Genomic DNA, 15,369 nt, shown 5'->3' on the forward strand with positions numbered 1-15,369 from the left:
GAGGGAAAAAAGTTAATTAAACTATTGGAATAATGTGTAAGGTTTCCTTTATCACCCTAAAAATCTTTACAACATCGGATTATCAAAGAACTTCACTTACCAACTGTCATGTGACACAATACCATTTCTTTTGTCCAGTTGAGACTGCTTCACGTTGTGCCTTTATAAATGGTTCCGGTTAGTTCATACTATCAGCTTTGGTTGTATTTCTTCTATACTGAAGCTTAGGGCACAAGGTACTGGGTTTGTGCGTCTGTGTGTTTCTGTGTCTTGATGTGCCTAATCCCTGCTGAGTACAGTGGGTGCTAAGCAGCAACAGCCCACTAGAGAGTAGGTCAAATGAAAGTGCTATGTGTATTGGTTCATAGCATTGGTTTTTCTTAGGGCAAGGTGGTACATCTTTTAGACCCAACAGGAAAAGGAAAGTCTTTCAAAATATTAATAAATAGTGTTTATTAAAAAAATAGTTTATTTTTTTGTCATCATGAGTTTTATTTATTTTCAAAATTGACACAAAATGTTCCTGAGTCAATTAAAAAACAAATTATCACCAGCAATGGCTTCATCCTGATTCACATATTGTGGGTTGAAAAAAAAATGACTTCTATCTGACAAAAAGTAGCAGGCTTTGATGGTGTATTTGTCCAAATGGGGAAAGTTGAGTTAGTTGGGGTTTTTTTTTAAACATTTTGAGAGGAAATCTTCCTACATAACACTCTGCATCTTGTGGTGCATTCATTGTAAAATAATGCTTAGCTTGTCTATAGTGCCGCTACTATAAGAAGATTACTTGTTTGTATGGTGAGCCCTTAACAGGACTACCACTTAGGCCAAAGGAGCTTTTACTTTCAGGGATAGTTCTTTCTGACTAAGGTAGATAAACTGGTGCATGATCAGGAATTTTAAATGTCTTTTCACACTACTTTTAATACAGTACTGCTGGCGATGGGACAGATTTATTCATTCATTCATTTTCCGATCCACTTATCCTCACAAGGGTCATGGGCGGTTCTGCAGCCTATCCCAGGCAACTACAGCCACAAGGTGGGCAACACCCTGAATTGGTGGCGAGCCAATCGCAGGGAACAAAATGAACAACCATGCACACTCACAGTCATACCTAGGAGTAATGTAGTGTGTTCACCCATCCTACCAAGCATGTTTTTGCGATGTGGGAGGAAACTGTAGTACCCAGAGAAAACCCACGCAAACCCAGTGAGAATTTACAAACGTTTCTATTTATCTCTGAATTAGATCTGCTCATTCATTTATTGGCATAGTCATTATTTTTACTAGAATCATAATTACTAGTAGTAATGTTAGTAGTACGAGTACAAGTGTGATAGTTCAGTGGTCTCAATGTGCACAGCTGGAGGTCTGGGTTCAATTCCGGTGGTTTGGATCAGGGATGGTATCTAAAGTAAAAGCTTAATGGACAGAGTAGTAATAGTGGTTGTGCTAGCAGTAATAGTGATGGTTATAATAGTTATAGTACTAGTACACACGTGTAACTAATGGTTGAATTACTGTGTTTAATAAAAGAAGGCATGACATTGAACCTGTTTCAATTATAATAGATGTATGTATTCATAACTACACACAAAAACTCACTATATGGTACTTGATTATTGGGTGGCTAAAATAAGTTTTTTTGTGTCATGTATAAAGGAATGTAGTTATATATATATATATATATATATATATATATATATATATATATATATATATATATATATATATATATATATATATATATATATATATATATATATATATATATATATATATATATATATATATATATATATATATATATATATATATATATATATATATATATATATATATATATATATGCTCTGTTCTAGACCTAGGGCATCAAACTCTCACCCAGATTTCTTCATTTTTTTGTTTTTGGATGTAGCCCACATGGGAATATATGGGATGAGACAGTGAGTGGTCGAAGGTTAATCACATCCGCACAGACGGCTGATAACCTCAAGCTACTGGCAACTGTTACTTACATATGCTCAGAGCAGCTGGGGTGTGTGAGTATCAAACATCCTGCTGTTGCTCGAAATGCCATCTTATTTTAGAACGCAATCAAAATCTAACTCTTTTTGTTGTTGGTGTGCATGAAAGTGATTGTAGTCAAATGACAAACAGTGGGAGCATGATGATGATGATGATAAGCTCGATCAGGAAGAACATGGCATTTTGAAATGTGAAAGAAATTAGAAGGTTCAATGGAATGTAGATTTTTACAAATGGTGGGGGATCTGTCACCATTTTGTTGCGGTCATTGAAAAGCTATAATCAAGTGTTAACGATGATTAACATGCCACGCCATTGCAGATAATTTAATGGAGGCCGTGTACAGAAATGAGCTTTCTTGTAAGTCTGCATGACTGATCGTGAGCTCATTATGAACAACCTGGAAAAAAATGCTTTACCTGGCCCTTGTTTTCTGAGCGTATTTTGCCATTCGAGGACATATTGTGTGCATTCGACTGGTGACCGTTTCGGCATTGTCTAACACGACAATTCCATTTGCTTGCTGAGATAAGAAACCGCTCAGTGTGCCATTACAATTTAAACGTGTGCTTTCTTATCCCATTAATTAATCACACATCTCTGGTCAGAACCGTCTTGTGGTGTAGAGGTTCATTCGCCTGTCTCAGCACAGGCAGGGGCCGGCTTGATTCCTACTGATGGCGGTATGATTGTGAGTGTGTATGGTTGTTTATATCTCTATGTGCCCTAAATTTTGCTTATAAATTCTGAGTATGGCTCTCTCAAAGAATTAGATCTAACAATATGAATTGTTTATGGCTTTCTTAGTCAAAAGGATTCCTGACCAAAGGATTACACATAGAAAAAATGGATTTAATTCATATTGTAAACTAATGTCATGATATCAGCCATTATTTTTTTCATCTTGAAATAAAGCAATCATAAAACACTTTCGAATAGTTCAAGCATCATTGATCCGTGAGAGTGATTAGTGTGTTGGGCTCACAGCTCTGGGGTCCAAGGTTCAAATCCAGGTCATGTCCATCTGTATGGAGTTTCCATGTTCTCCCTGGGCCTGTGTGGGTTTCCTCTGGGTACTTTGGTTTCTTCCCACAGTCCAAAAACATGCATGGTAGGCTTCTGTGCCATAACTTCAGGGTGTGTAAAAACAACCTGCAATATCTTAGTTTGTGCAATATTTTAGAATTTACCTTGCCCGGACGTGACTTTTATATTTTAATATTACTTATTTATGTTTTTACTAGGAAAATGCACTTTGTCGAGTAGTAGCCCCAATTTCGTTATATGCAGCTGTGTATAATGACAATAAAGGGTTTTGATTTGATTTTTTATTTTTTATTTGATTGGACACTCTAAGGTACCTCCAAGGATAGGTGTGAGTCTCCTTGTGTCCTGCGATCAGCTGGGATAGGTTCCAGCTACCCCCGCAACCGTAATGGAGATAAAGCGGTTCAGAAAATGAGGTGAAATGAGATTAACATAATTCAATCTACAAGTATTTAAAATTATAGAATATATAGTAAAATTCTCAGTTGAAAACACTTCTTGAAGATGCTTGTTAGACACACAGGTATACATATGTATGGAGTTTGATTTGACTTAATAGCCATAGTATATGTATCTTGTATCATTCAGAGAGCAAACACATAAAGATATTTACACCTGAATTGGATAAACAACCTGGAAATGTAGAAGATAGCAATTTTTTCAATGTTCCTCACTGAGTCAAGTGATTGAAATATGTAAGGATGTCCTCAGGAGTCAAGTTTAACCCTTTCTTTCAAGGGGGATATTTTATGGCCTAGGGTACAAGTGCAGGAGTTAAAAGTTGTTGTCACTTATTTGAGTATTTCGAGTTCAACAAGACTCAAAGTGTATTGCAGGGCTTGTAATACATGACGGATCAAAATGTATTTTTTAAATATACACAGCAGAGCAGTCACGTCATAGAAATAACAATTTGGAGAAGGTCGCATCTGCAGTATAAAAACAGCCAAAAACCTTATGCAGAATTTAACGACTGGTATAAAAAAAAGGTCAATAATGTAATAGCTCTTGCTCATTTGGAACAAATCTGTTTAAGCTCATAAAAATCAGTTTGATGTAATCAGGCAATAGTTAGCATAGCCAAATAAATATAGGTTTCTTCAATGGCTCTTTGGTGGGATTGTGTTGGAAATTTTAAGTCACAAAAACAAATCAATTTCTTCTGCCAATTATAATTAGAGTGGATAAAAGTGCATTAGGGAGATCATTGAAGTGGGAAAAGATGTCATTTGGGTTCTGACACATCTGCAGCAATAGAAAAATCAACATCGTTATAAATAACATTATGTCAATCATGGAGGTGAATTTAGTTATCAGGCACTGTATAAACACGCATTTCTTTTCAGTCAACAGAGGACACATTGTGCAACTAAATGAGTGAATGATTCAATTAAGGTACTGGGAAAACACATTGTGATGTGTCTGTACCAAGCCAATATTGGATTATAGTTTTAAAATAGAAAATTAAACTATGTACTAATTTTATTGAAATGAGTGTGGATTTTCATCTCCATCTCACTTGTATAGCAATACAATAAACTCCATACAGGTGGACAAACCTGGATTTGAACCCAGGGGCCCCACAGTGAGGCCAACACACTAACCACTCACCCAATGTTGTCCTGTTACTGAAACTACATTTTACTTGCATTCGATCATTATATTGTGTCTTGACCTAACTCTTCCAAATATATGCTTGTGGGTCTTTTTGTATCTCTTTCCACCACACTTTGCTATCTTTCCTTGAAAGCCAGAGGCTATGCATGATTACCGTCATTCTATCAGAGAGGATGAGTGCCGGATCATGACATTGCTCTCAAGACTAGAGGCAAAGTAGGAACTTTTAAATTTTCCCTTTCACAAAAATTAAATGACTTTGCTAAATTGAATTTGAAGAGTTGAACAAACATTGAGAAGTTCCAACCAAGAATTGTTGTCTTTTTTTTCCCATATATATACATATTCATATGAGATGTGACTAGGACTTTTTCTTGGCTGCGAAAAGTATCGTCACGGCCACAGCAGAACAAACCCCTCTCATTTAAATGTGGCTGCCTATGCGTGCCCACCAAATTAACAAAATTCCTATCGAACCCGCCTTCTGTCGCAACACATACCGAATATAAAATGGGTTTTTTTTTTGCATTGAAAAAAAGCCTGAAAATGTGTCGGTCACCTTAATTTCGGGGTCTATACATTATACCAATTCACAATGCTAGATTGTGCCAGATATGTTTAAAGCGAATGTTTTATCACAGTGAATTGGTTGATTTACATTTCAAAAACCAGAAGCCTTTTCTTTACAAATATGATTGCACTTTTGTTTAAATATTTAACTTTTCAGATATTACGATGTGATCGTTTTTGTATGATTTGAATGAGGCAAAATAACATGCTTTCTCTCTTGAATATATTGTTTTAATCATTTATTTCAGATGTACTGTAATGTTTTCTTTATAAAAATTAAATTTGGGGTTCAAATAGACTTTTTTTTCAAACTTTAGTTTTAAAAAAAGTGAGGTCGTCTTATAATCAGGACCATCTCATATTTGGGTCAATGCGGAAGGTTTAGGTCTGCATTGGGTATTAGTTATTTGTCAGGGGGAGAGGGAGCTTTGAAGTGAGTTCATGTAGTCAAAATGTAGAAATACTTAGATCAGCATGCAGTTTGTCAGGGTGTCAGTAAACACATTACAATACTTTAACACTTGAAGTGTGAACATTTTACTGGGCACAGATGGTCCCTTTTAAATCAAAAGTTAAGCTTGTGTGTGCTTTTGTAGGAGTGTGTGAGTGTTTCTGTGCACATGTACGTGAAATTGGAAAGAAACGTGAAAAGTGAACCAAATTATTTAGAAATTGAGGTGAAAACAAGATATTTGCAGTTTGTTTGACCCAATGTTTGGAATGTACTGCCTGTGAAAATATTAGCATCAGGTGGGGCAGGCCCTGAAATGGTGGCCAGCCAATTGGAGGGCACAAGGAGACGGACAACAATTCAGGCTCACACTCATACCAAGGGGCAATTTAGAGTGTCCAATCAGCCTACCAGGCATGTTATTGCATTGTGGGAGGAAACCAGAGTACCTGGAAAACCCCCACGCCAGCCCAGAGAGACTTAAATAACAAATTTAGGCAATAGCTTTTAAATTAAAATCTTGTGAATATAATTCATCATAAACAGAAAATACTGACTGCCTTTCTTTCAGGAAAAAAATAAATAAAATCAAAATGGCTAAATTTAATCTAACATGAAAGCAAACCATGGATTTGGCTGGACATATTTTTTTGGAATGTGTGAGTAAACCAGAGTACCCTGGGGAAACCCACGCATGCCCGGGGAAAACATGCAAAATTCACACAGATGGATTTGAACCCAGGACCCCAGTGCTGTGAGGCCTTCTGTACCGCTTATCCTCACACGGGTCACGGGGGGTGCTGGAGCCTATCCCAGCTAACTACGGACACCAGGCGATGAACACCCTGAATTGGTAGCCAGCCAATCGCAGGGTGTAAGAAAACATATATAACTAGGATGATTTAGGTCCAAGATTTAAATTTAACATCTATATTTAGGATTTATATTTAACAGACCACCTGATGGTGCAGCGGTGCTTCCACCTGACTTTGTTGCAGGCAGTTTGGGTTTGATTCCCGCTTGGGGGCAATGTGAGTAGTTGTCTGTCTCTCTGTGTGCCCTATGACTGACTGGCGACCAGTCTATGGTGTAATCTGCCTTTCACCCGATGACAGTGGGGTTAAGATCCAGCAACCCCTGCAACCCTTTCGAGGATGGTTGTTATAAATGATGAATGAATGAATGAATGAATATTTAACATTTACATTTATTATTTCTATGTAGGGTTTGTGACCTGGTGGGGTGACCTGATTTGGGGTGTCGCCTGCCTAGTGCTCATAATTGTCTGGGAATTTAAATTTACGATTTAGAGTGAGCACCTATTTAGAAATAAATAATGAAGTTGATAAATAATGTTGTATAATGTGCAAAAAAAAAGGGTTGACGAAAATTTTCACCCTGTATTTGACACACAGTGAGGCGCTAAGTATGAGAAAAGGTTGCCATCTTTTTAACTGAGTGCAGCTTTACAAACGGCACCACATAATGAACAACCTTCCTACTGTGAGTTCAACTTTAATTCTATTTCATAAATTAGCTGCAATTGACGGTGATAGGCGTCCAATCCGATCATTTGATCACTGCCAACCATCCCGGTACAAAAGGATTAGACTTTTATCACTGTTAATGACACTGGAACATTATCTTCAATGCTGGTAATCCCAGTTAAATGGATTTGGCATCTTTTGCTATCAAATGCTGTGAATAAGTTAATTATTCAGCAAAAGTGGCTGAGAAAACTAAAATATTTACAAAATTGCTTTACAAATAGATTCGAACCCTTCCCATAGGGACAATCTCACACTGTACTCTATCTATGGATTATACAGCACAAACCCATTTTATCTTTAATGGAAATATGACAGCAATGGTTTAATCTTATCATTTTCTATTTATACTACTACTCAGTTCTTCTGAGGCATGCATGACCACCCCACATGAGACCATAGCACCATGGTAGGAAGTTGGACCTCACTTCAAAGATATTTAGATGTTTCCATTTTCAATATCTTATCAGCGGTTTTCAGATTTAACCAGATAGGATACTTGAGATGTTGTGACTAGATGTCACTGCCAGATTGCTTTTCTTTACTCCTTTTATGCCTCTCTAGCAGGATCAACGAGGAAATGTCAAATGATAACCACAGAGCCAAAGATGGAACTCAATGAATAAAAAGAAAGCATCTGTCTGGTCAGTAAAAGCAATGTAATTCGTACATAAATATCAATACTAGCAACACATATGACATGAGCCTATTCCTCTTTACTTCACCAAAGAGTCGTTGTCAGCTTTATAACAGAACACTTAAACAATTATTCAGTTTGTTAGGTTTATCATTATTATAAATTTGCTTGAAATATAATCGTTATATATGTGGTTGTGTTGCACCCTGCATTTTCTTATTGCTTTAAAAACAGGGACAAATAATCATACAGTGGTTAGTTCTTGTTGTCTTGAAAAAACTTTTACTGTAATGACTAAAAATCTCCCGTGCCTCAACCTATGTGCATCCAGACATTAATAATCGAATACCGATACATACTTTAACGTATTTCTCTTGCTATATGGATAAAGGCATCAATAATCGAACACTGATAACCATCCAATCCAAAACTAGTTTTATATCACACATGCAATCATTAATAACTTAAACACTTTAGCCTGTCATACTTGCAATGAAGAACGCTTTGCCTTATTTTGGATATTAAACATTACATATATGAACGCGTTGCTTATTAGAAATGTTAGGTTCATCATTATTAAAAATGTGACATTAATACAAAACATTTTAATACATCTCTTGCAAAAGAAATGCTCGCTCCAAAGTTAACCAAAACACCCTTGGAGGTCACTTCTCCTTCACACCTGGACTTCTCGAGACTATAGTTCACAGCAAGAGAACGGTAAATTGTTTTGGGAAGCATCGAACTTTGAAGACGGTTAACAACAAGCTCTTGGGAACTGTGGATTTGTTTTGGGAAACGTGGCTTCTCAAGATGGTCCGCATCAATTTTCTCTCGGGAAGATTCGACAGACCTACAATAGTTTTGAGACCTGAGACAAATTGTTATGAGACTCTGAATAATGTTTGGACTTCTGTCGTGCATGTTGTTTGAATCTTATGAATATATTAGCAGAAGGGACACCGGGGTCTTCCGAATAATCTGACCGGAGGCGCGTGTGGATCGATTCTCTCTTAAAAGAATAAAAGCATATGATCTCAGATGCCTCTGTTATTGAAAGGTGAACTTGGAAATACTTATTTGTGATCCTATCACAGTTGTTTTTACATTTTTATATAGTAATTTACGGAATCCAATAAATATGTTTTGGTGGATATTGGAAGAACCACACAAAGGATAAAATATTGCATGATTTAACTGCTACATTGTTATCATTATGCATAGATGTTTCATTGTAATGTCTCAAATTCTTATTAGTGAATTTGATCCCTGTAATCATTTTAATCGCTATAATTCTCATATAAAATGTTCATATATTTTCATATCTATCACTAAGAAAACTCCACATAAAGATGCAGTTAATGGACAAACTGTTTTTTTTATTTTACCTTTAAAATTTTAGTTTAACATTTTCATATGTGCAGTTGAGAATATTTGCTTTCAACTCAAAACATGTTTTAGCTTAAAGCCTGAAACTAATTACCGTATTTCCCAGACTATAAGTGGCAGTTTTTTTTCAGAATTTGGTTAAAACTCAAGAGCGACTTATATGTTATTGTTTTTTAACTGACCAGTTGCAGCCTTTTATGTTGTTTTTTAAGACAATAGTTATTATGAAGAAATTGTGCTTAACAGTTGCCTATTTAGATTGATATTATCCATTTTGCAATTTCTGTACTTTAACATATGTTTGTTTTTCGTTTCTAATCAGATTTTTAAAAAATTGCCCTCCCAAAAATGCGACTTATACTCCAGTGAACCTCATATTAATTTTTTTACTCTGTGTATTTTTTGGCTGGTTCAACTAATACTGAAGCGGGACTTAAGTCCGAAAAATAAGGTACAATGCAACTTTTACAAAGAAGAGGTATATTTATGGGTGAGCAAATGAGGTTTTTCATTATTTTTACTTGCCAATTGGGGCACGTTTCCAACAACTAGCGCAAGTGTTCCCTTAAAACATTCTTTAATTCCTGTGTGGCCTCAAATGCATCCTTAGTCTTGTGATCGCGTTCCAAAAACACTTTTTTGAGAAGGCGAGCCTTTATCATGTAAATAACAACTTACTGTCAAGAGAAAACCGTTGTTACCACAACAGAAGAACCATTTAAATCAACCCATGTTTTGCTACTTTTCTCTACTTCACTTTTAATGAGCCATTCATTCATTTTCTGAACCTCACTGGGGTCGCGGGGGGTGCTGGGGTCTGAATTGGTAGCCAGCCGATCGCAAAAAGACCGACAACCATTCACGCTCCCACATTCATACCTAGGGGGCAATTTAGAGTCTCCAATCAGCCTATCATATTTGTTTTTAGGATGTGGGAGGAAAAAATGTGTACACATCTTTATTTTGTATTAACAGCTTTTTTTTTTTTGATAACCAGGATCACAAACTAATTTGTTTTGACACAAAATTCCCAATGGCTGCCATGTTGTGGTCTGCAACGATAGTGACACTTTGTGACCTCAATGTTAGTGTTTGGGAAAATCTTCGTCATAACTAAATTTGTGCCAAATAGTCTTTGCTAAATTATGACTAAACGTTTTTACTGAGGACTGTGGTGACAATTTGAATTAAGAATCATAGCATTTCAACTTGATTTTATTTAGAGCTGTCTTTATGATGATGGCACACTGATAATGTTGTGGGAAAGGATGGTTAAAGTCATGGGTTTTGTATTTTTGGTAAGCTTATGTCATCTCTTTTGAGCTCACTGCACTGAAACAAGTCTACGTTTATTATTTTTGACAAGAAGGATGCTTTGCCATGCTTCAAAATGTTGCCCTGGGATGACACCAAGTGGGCATACAATATTCCTTCATATCAACTGTTCAGTAGGAGACAAAATTGAAAGTCAATCTCTTTTTGTGAAAGACATGATGTTCTTTTCACAGTGGTGGAGAGAGAAATACTTGTGTGGTCATGTGTTTGTAGTCTGGACCAGCAGTCCGGATATGGCAAAGGTGCACAACTCACATGTGTTCTGAACATCTGGATACAAGACACTCAACCAGATGAGCTGTGTCTTCACTTTTGTGACGTTTTCTTCCCTACCACAGAGCATTCATTTTCCAGTGCTTTCTGTTATGCATTTATGTATATAAAAAAATATATTTTTCCTCCAGTATCCCAGCATGTTGGAAAGCTTACCAAACATACTTTGTTTGAAACCTTGAGCAACCTCTATGATGCATTTGAACTAACTTTTTCCTTTTAACTTGAATGAAAGAGAGTAAAATAAACTTGATGAATAGTATTGTTTAAATTTATTTTGTTCAAAATAAGGAGCACTTCAAGTTAAACAAACCTTAAGGCAATTAGTAAGTAGTTTGATGATTTTCATCTCATCCTCTGAACCACTTTATCCTCATCAGGGTCGCGGGGGGTGCTGGAGCATATCCCAGCTGACTTCGGACCAGAGGCGGGGGACACCCTGAACCCATGCACACTCACACCCATGCACACCCAGGGGCAATTTAGAGTGTCCAATCACCCTATTATGCATGTTTGTGAAATGTGGGGGGAAAGCAGAGTACCCAGAGGAAACCCATGCAGGCCCAGGACGAACAAGCACACTCACACCCATACCCAGGGGAAATTTAAAGTGTTCAATCACCCTACCATGTGTGATTTCGCAATGTGGAAGGAAAGTGGAGTACCCAGAGGAAACCCACGCAGGCCTGGGGAGTACATGAAAACTTCACACAGATGGACATGACCTGGTTTTGAACCCAGGACACCAGGGCTGTGAGGCCAATGCGCTAACCACTTGCCTCACCGTGCCGCCTCCTTGATGATTTTATTTCTTCTTAGTTATATGTACATAGCTCGGCCTACTTTTTGCACTTGACCACATTTGATCTCCCTGTGTGGAGGTTGCATGTTCTCCTTATGTGACCCTAGGTGTGATTGAGTTAGGTTTATGGATTCATTCTTAAATACTAAAAATGGAAATTCGCTGTTTCAAATGAGCGATGCATGATGTTCACACAGAGACTAATACACACTGATAATTTTAAAAGGATAAATTACCATACCATTCTGCAGCAGATTTAGAAAAACACACAAAAAATGCTGTCTTCCCCTTAAGAATTGTATTCTTCCTTGGATGGTTTGAATATGAACGATTGTGTTGACAGAGGAAACATACTTAACCAGGGGTCAGGAATATATGGCCCCACATATGGGTGCATACAGCTCTCTGCTAAACTGTATATACAATAAAATGTAGAACCCAAAAGTGCTGAATCCCGAACACACTAATTTGGTTATTTGGTTGCTATATATATTGATTGGCAATGTTATTAAAATAATTTGAGGAACTAATTGTACTTTAGGTGTTGTAAAGACAAAAAATTGCGCTCATTTATTTTTCATTTTTATTTTAAATTCTGAGAATGGCTCATAAGGAATTACATTTATAATATGAACTGTTTATGAATCTCTCAGTTAAAAAGTGTGCTAAATGTATTAGGATCAAAGCGAGCAAGAGTTTGAATGACAGCATGGATACACCCAAAGAATTCTAGCACTGTAATACATTTAGTCATGATTTTATTTATTTATCCAATTTGACAGGGTTGTTAGCAACAGTATTTACTTTTACCTAATGCAACAATTTATTCATTTTAAATTGAGGCTTTCGGCAGATTTTTTTTCTCGTCACACAAGTGTAAAAAGGCGTTAACCACTGTAAAAGTTCAAAACTATAAAAATAAGATGAAAACATCCTTTGGACTATTTACTTTTCTTCAGGATTTTATCTGTGTCAGACTGCAAATGCATTCCAGCAACATTTTTTGCGCGTTGGGAAAAAAGAAGCCCTTTGAGGCACGAACCCAGTCAACATTTCATGATGAACTTTATGTGAAGGCTTTAGGGAGTGATTGCATACACAGGATGTTGGAGTAGAGATCTGTTAACCATCACAGGAAATACTCGCCTGAATGCAAAAAGTCAATTTCTGGGATAAAAATGAACAAATTAAGAGTATTATGACTCCAAACATGATTTCACATTGTAATTTCTTATAAAGACAAAACATGTTTCCATTCAGGCAACTCTGAAACAGGAAGATTCCCAGTCCAATTTAAACATGTCACACATGTGACTTTGGCATCAAAGCAAAGTGGGCCTACTACTCACTTTAGAATACTTTTTGTATATTCTTTATGAATAAAGATTAATTATAGAATGTAGATTTATTTGATTAGATCAGATTGGATAACTTCATTCATCAGTATTCGTGAAATTTCACTGTCACAGTGGCAAGAGTGTGAGAATATATATATATATATATATATATATATATATATATATATATATATATATATATATATATATATATATATATATATATATATATATATATATATATATATATATATATATATATATATATATATATATATATATATATATATATATATATATATATATATATATATATATATATATATATATATATATATATATATATATATATATATATATATATATATATATATATACATATATATAAATATACATATATATAAATATACATACATATATATAAATATACATACATATATATAAATATACGTACATATATATAAATATACATATAAATATACATACATACATATAAATATACATATATATATATATATATATATATATAAATATACATACATATATATAAATATACATACATATATCTAAATATACATACATACATATAAATTTACATACATACATATAAATATACATACATACATATAAATATACATACATACATATAAATATACATACATACATATAAATATATATACATACATATAAATATACATACATACATATAAATATACATACATACATATAAATATACATATATACACAGATGCACATGTATACATACGGTTGGTCTCAACATTCAGCCATTTCTTTTGTTAATAAGGGTGGGGATATGAGCATTTTTTTATGTCCATTTTTTTCAGAGGTAGGGAACCTTTGGCTCGGGAGCCACACGTGGCTCTTTTGATAGGTACATATGGCTCTCCGCCAACCTGTGATGTAAAATATGGTAATCATGGTAAAAAAAAGCTGAGTCTCGAACGCACCAATAGGAATCGTCACGTCGGCACGGTGGCGTTGACACTGCTTCTAGCGCCACTTTAATCTTTTTTATTTTCATTAGTCTTCTACATGGAAACTCACATTTATACTCATTGATTAGCAACAGCGTAACAATGTTGTCAAAAAAAATTGACTTTTTGTACTTTAAAAGCGGAGGATTGACTAAGAAATGCACTCATTTTATGTATATTTTCTTTAAAATTCTAAGTATGACTCTCAATGAATAACATTTGACAATTTGAACTGTTTAAGGCTCGCCCCCTGAGTCAGGCCCTTGACCAGAAAAAACGAGGAAGGCATTTTTTTCTGGAACTATGCGGGAGGGACAGCGTCCAGCTGGAGCATTAACAGAGTTGTATTGTGAGCTGACTGACGCCTCAGTGGAGAGGCGTCGGGGTGGCCTCTTTCTGGGCCCCCCCTGCGCTGATGCTGAAAATGGGTCAGTTAGAAAGAGAGGAACAGTCGAGGCCGATCCTACAGTGTGTAGAGGAATCTAAAAAGGAAGTTGTGTACGGTACGAACTGGAAAAGACACTGCTTTGGTGACTGGGAGTGTTAAAAGTTCTGGTATTAATCTTAAATTATAAGACTGTACTTGTCATTACTTTTTTTTAATGTTGAAACTGTTTTACTAAGGATTAGTGCCACACATTCAATCATCTGTGTTTGTCTTCTTATGCATTGAATGAGCAAATAAGTCATTTTATGCCTTTTTAAAATACTCATTAAATGCTTTTAGCCAATAAATACCTGCTCTAACGTTTGCCATTGAACAAGTCAGTGTGTGTTAATCTATCAGGCTGCAGGGATACTAGTATTTTAAATAAGTACATTTAACTTTTATTATAACTTAAAATCGCAAACAGCATAAAGTTGTTGTATTGTTTGACAGTGTCAATCAAAAATATACATGTATATCTGTGTATGTATGTATATGGATGTATATATATATATGTATACATACATACATATATCAGGAACATGCTTATTTATTTATCTATTAACTTATTTATTACCTATCTAATTTTGTCTTAAATGTCTTTTCCTATGTCTGCATTCTCACCCTCTTGCTTCTGTGACAATGGAATTTCCCGAATACGGGATGAATAAAGTTATTTATCTAATCTAATAATCAACAGTACTATCGCCATTGCAAAGGGAAACTTTGTGTTAATTCTCATTATGCTTACCCCAAATGAAATACATTTTTTACACTTATTTCCTAAAGAAAGCAAAACAATGGGCAACAATATATGTTCTTAAACTTTCATTTGCATTAATTTTTTTTAATTTACTGCCTTATTTTTTAACTGACACTACACAACTGTTGTCCAGATTTCTAGTTAT

The sequence above is a fragment of the Stigmatopora nigra genome, chromosome 8, assembly GCF_051989575.1.
Source record: "Stigmatopora nigra isolate UIUO_SnigA chromosome 8, RoL_Snig_1.1, whole genome shotgun sequence".
In the NCBI taxonomy this organism is placed as follows: Eukaryota; Metazoa; Chordata; class Actinopteri; order Syngnathiformes; family Syngnathidae; genus Stigmatopora; species Stigmatopora nigra.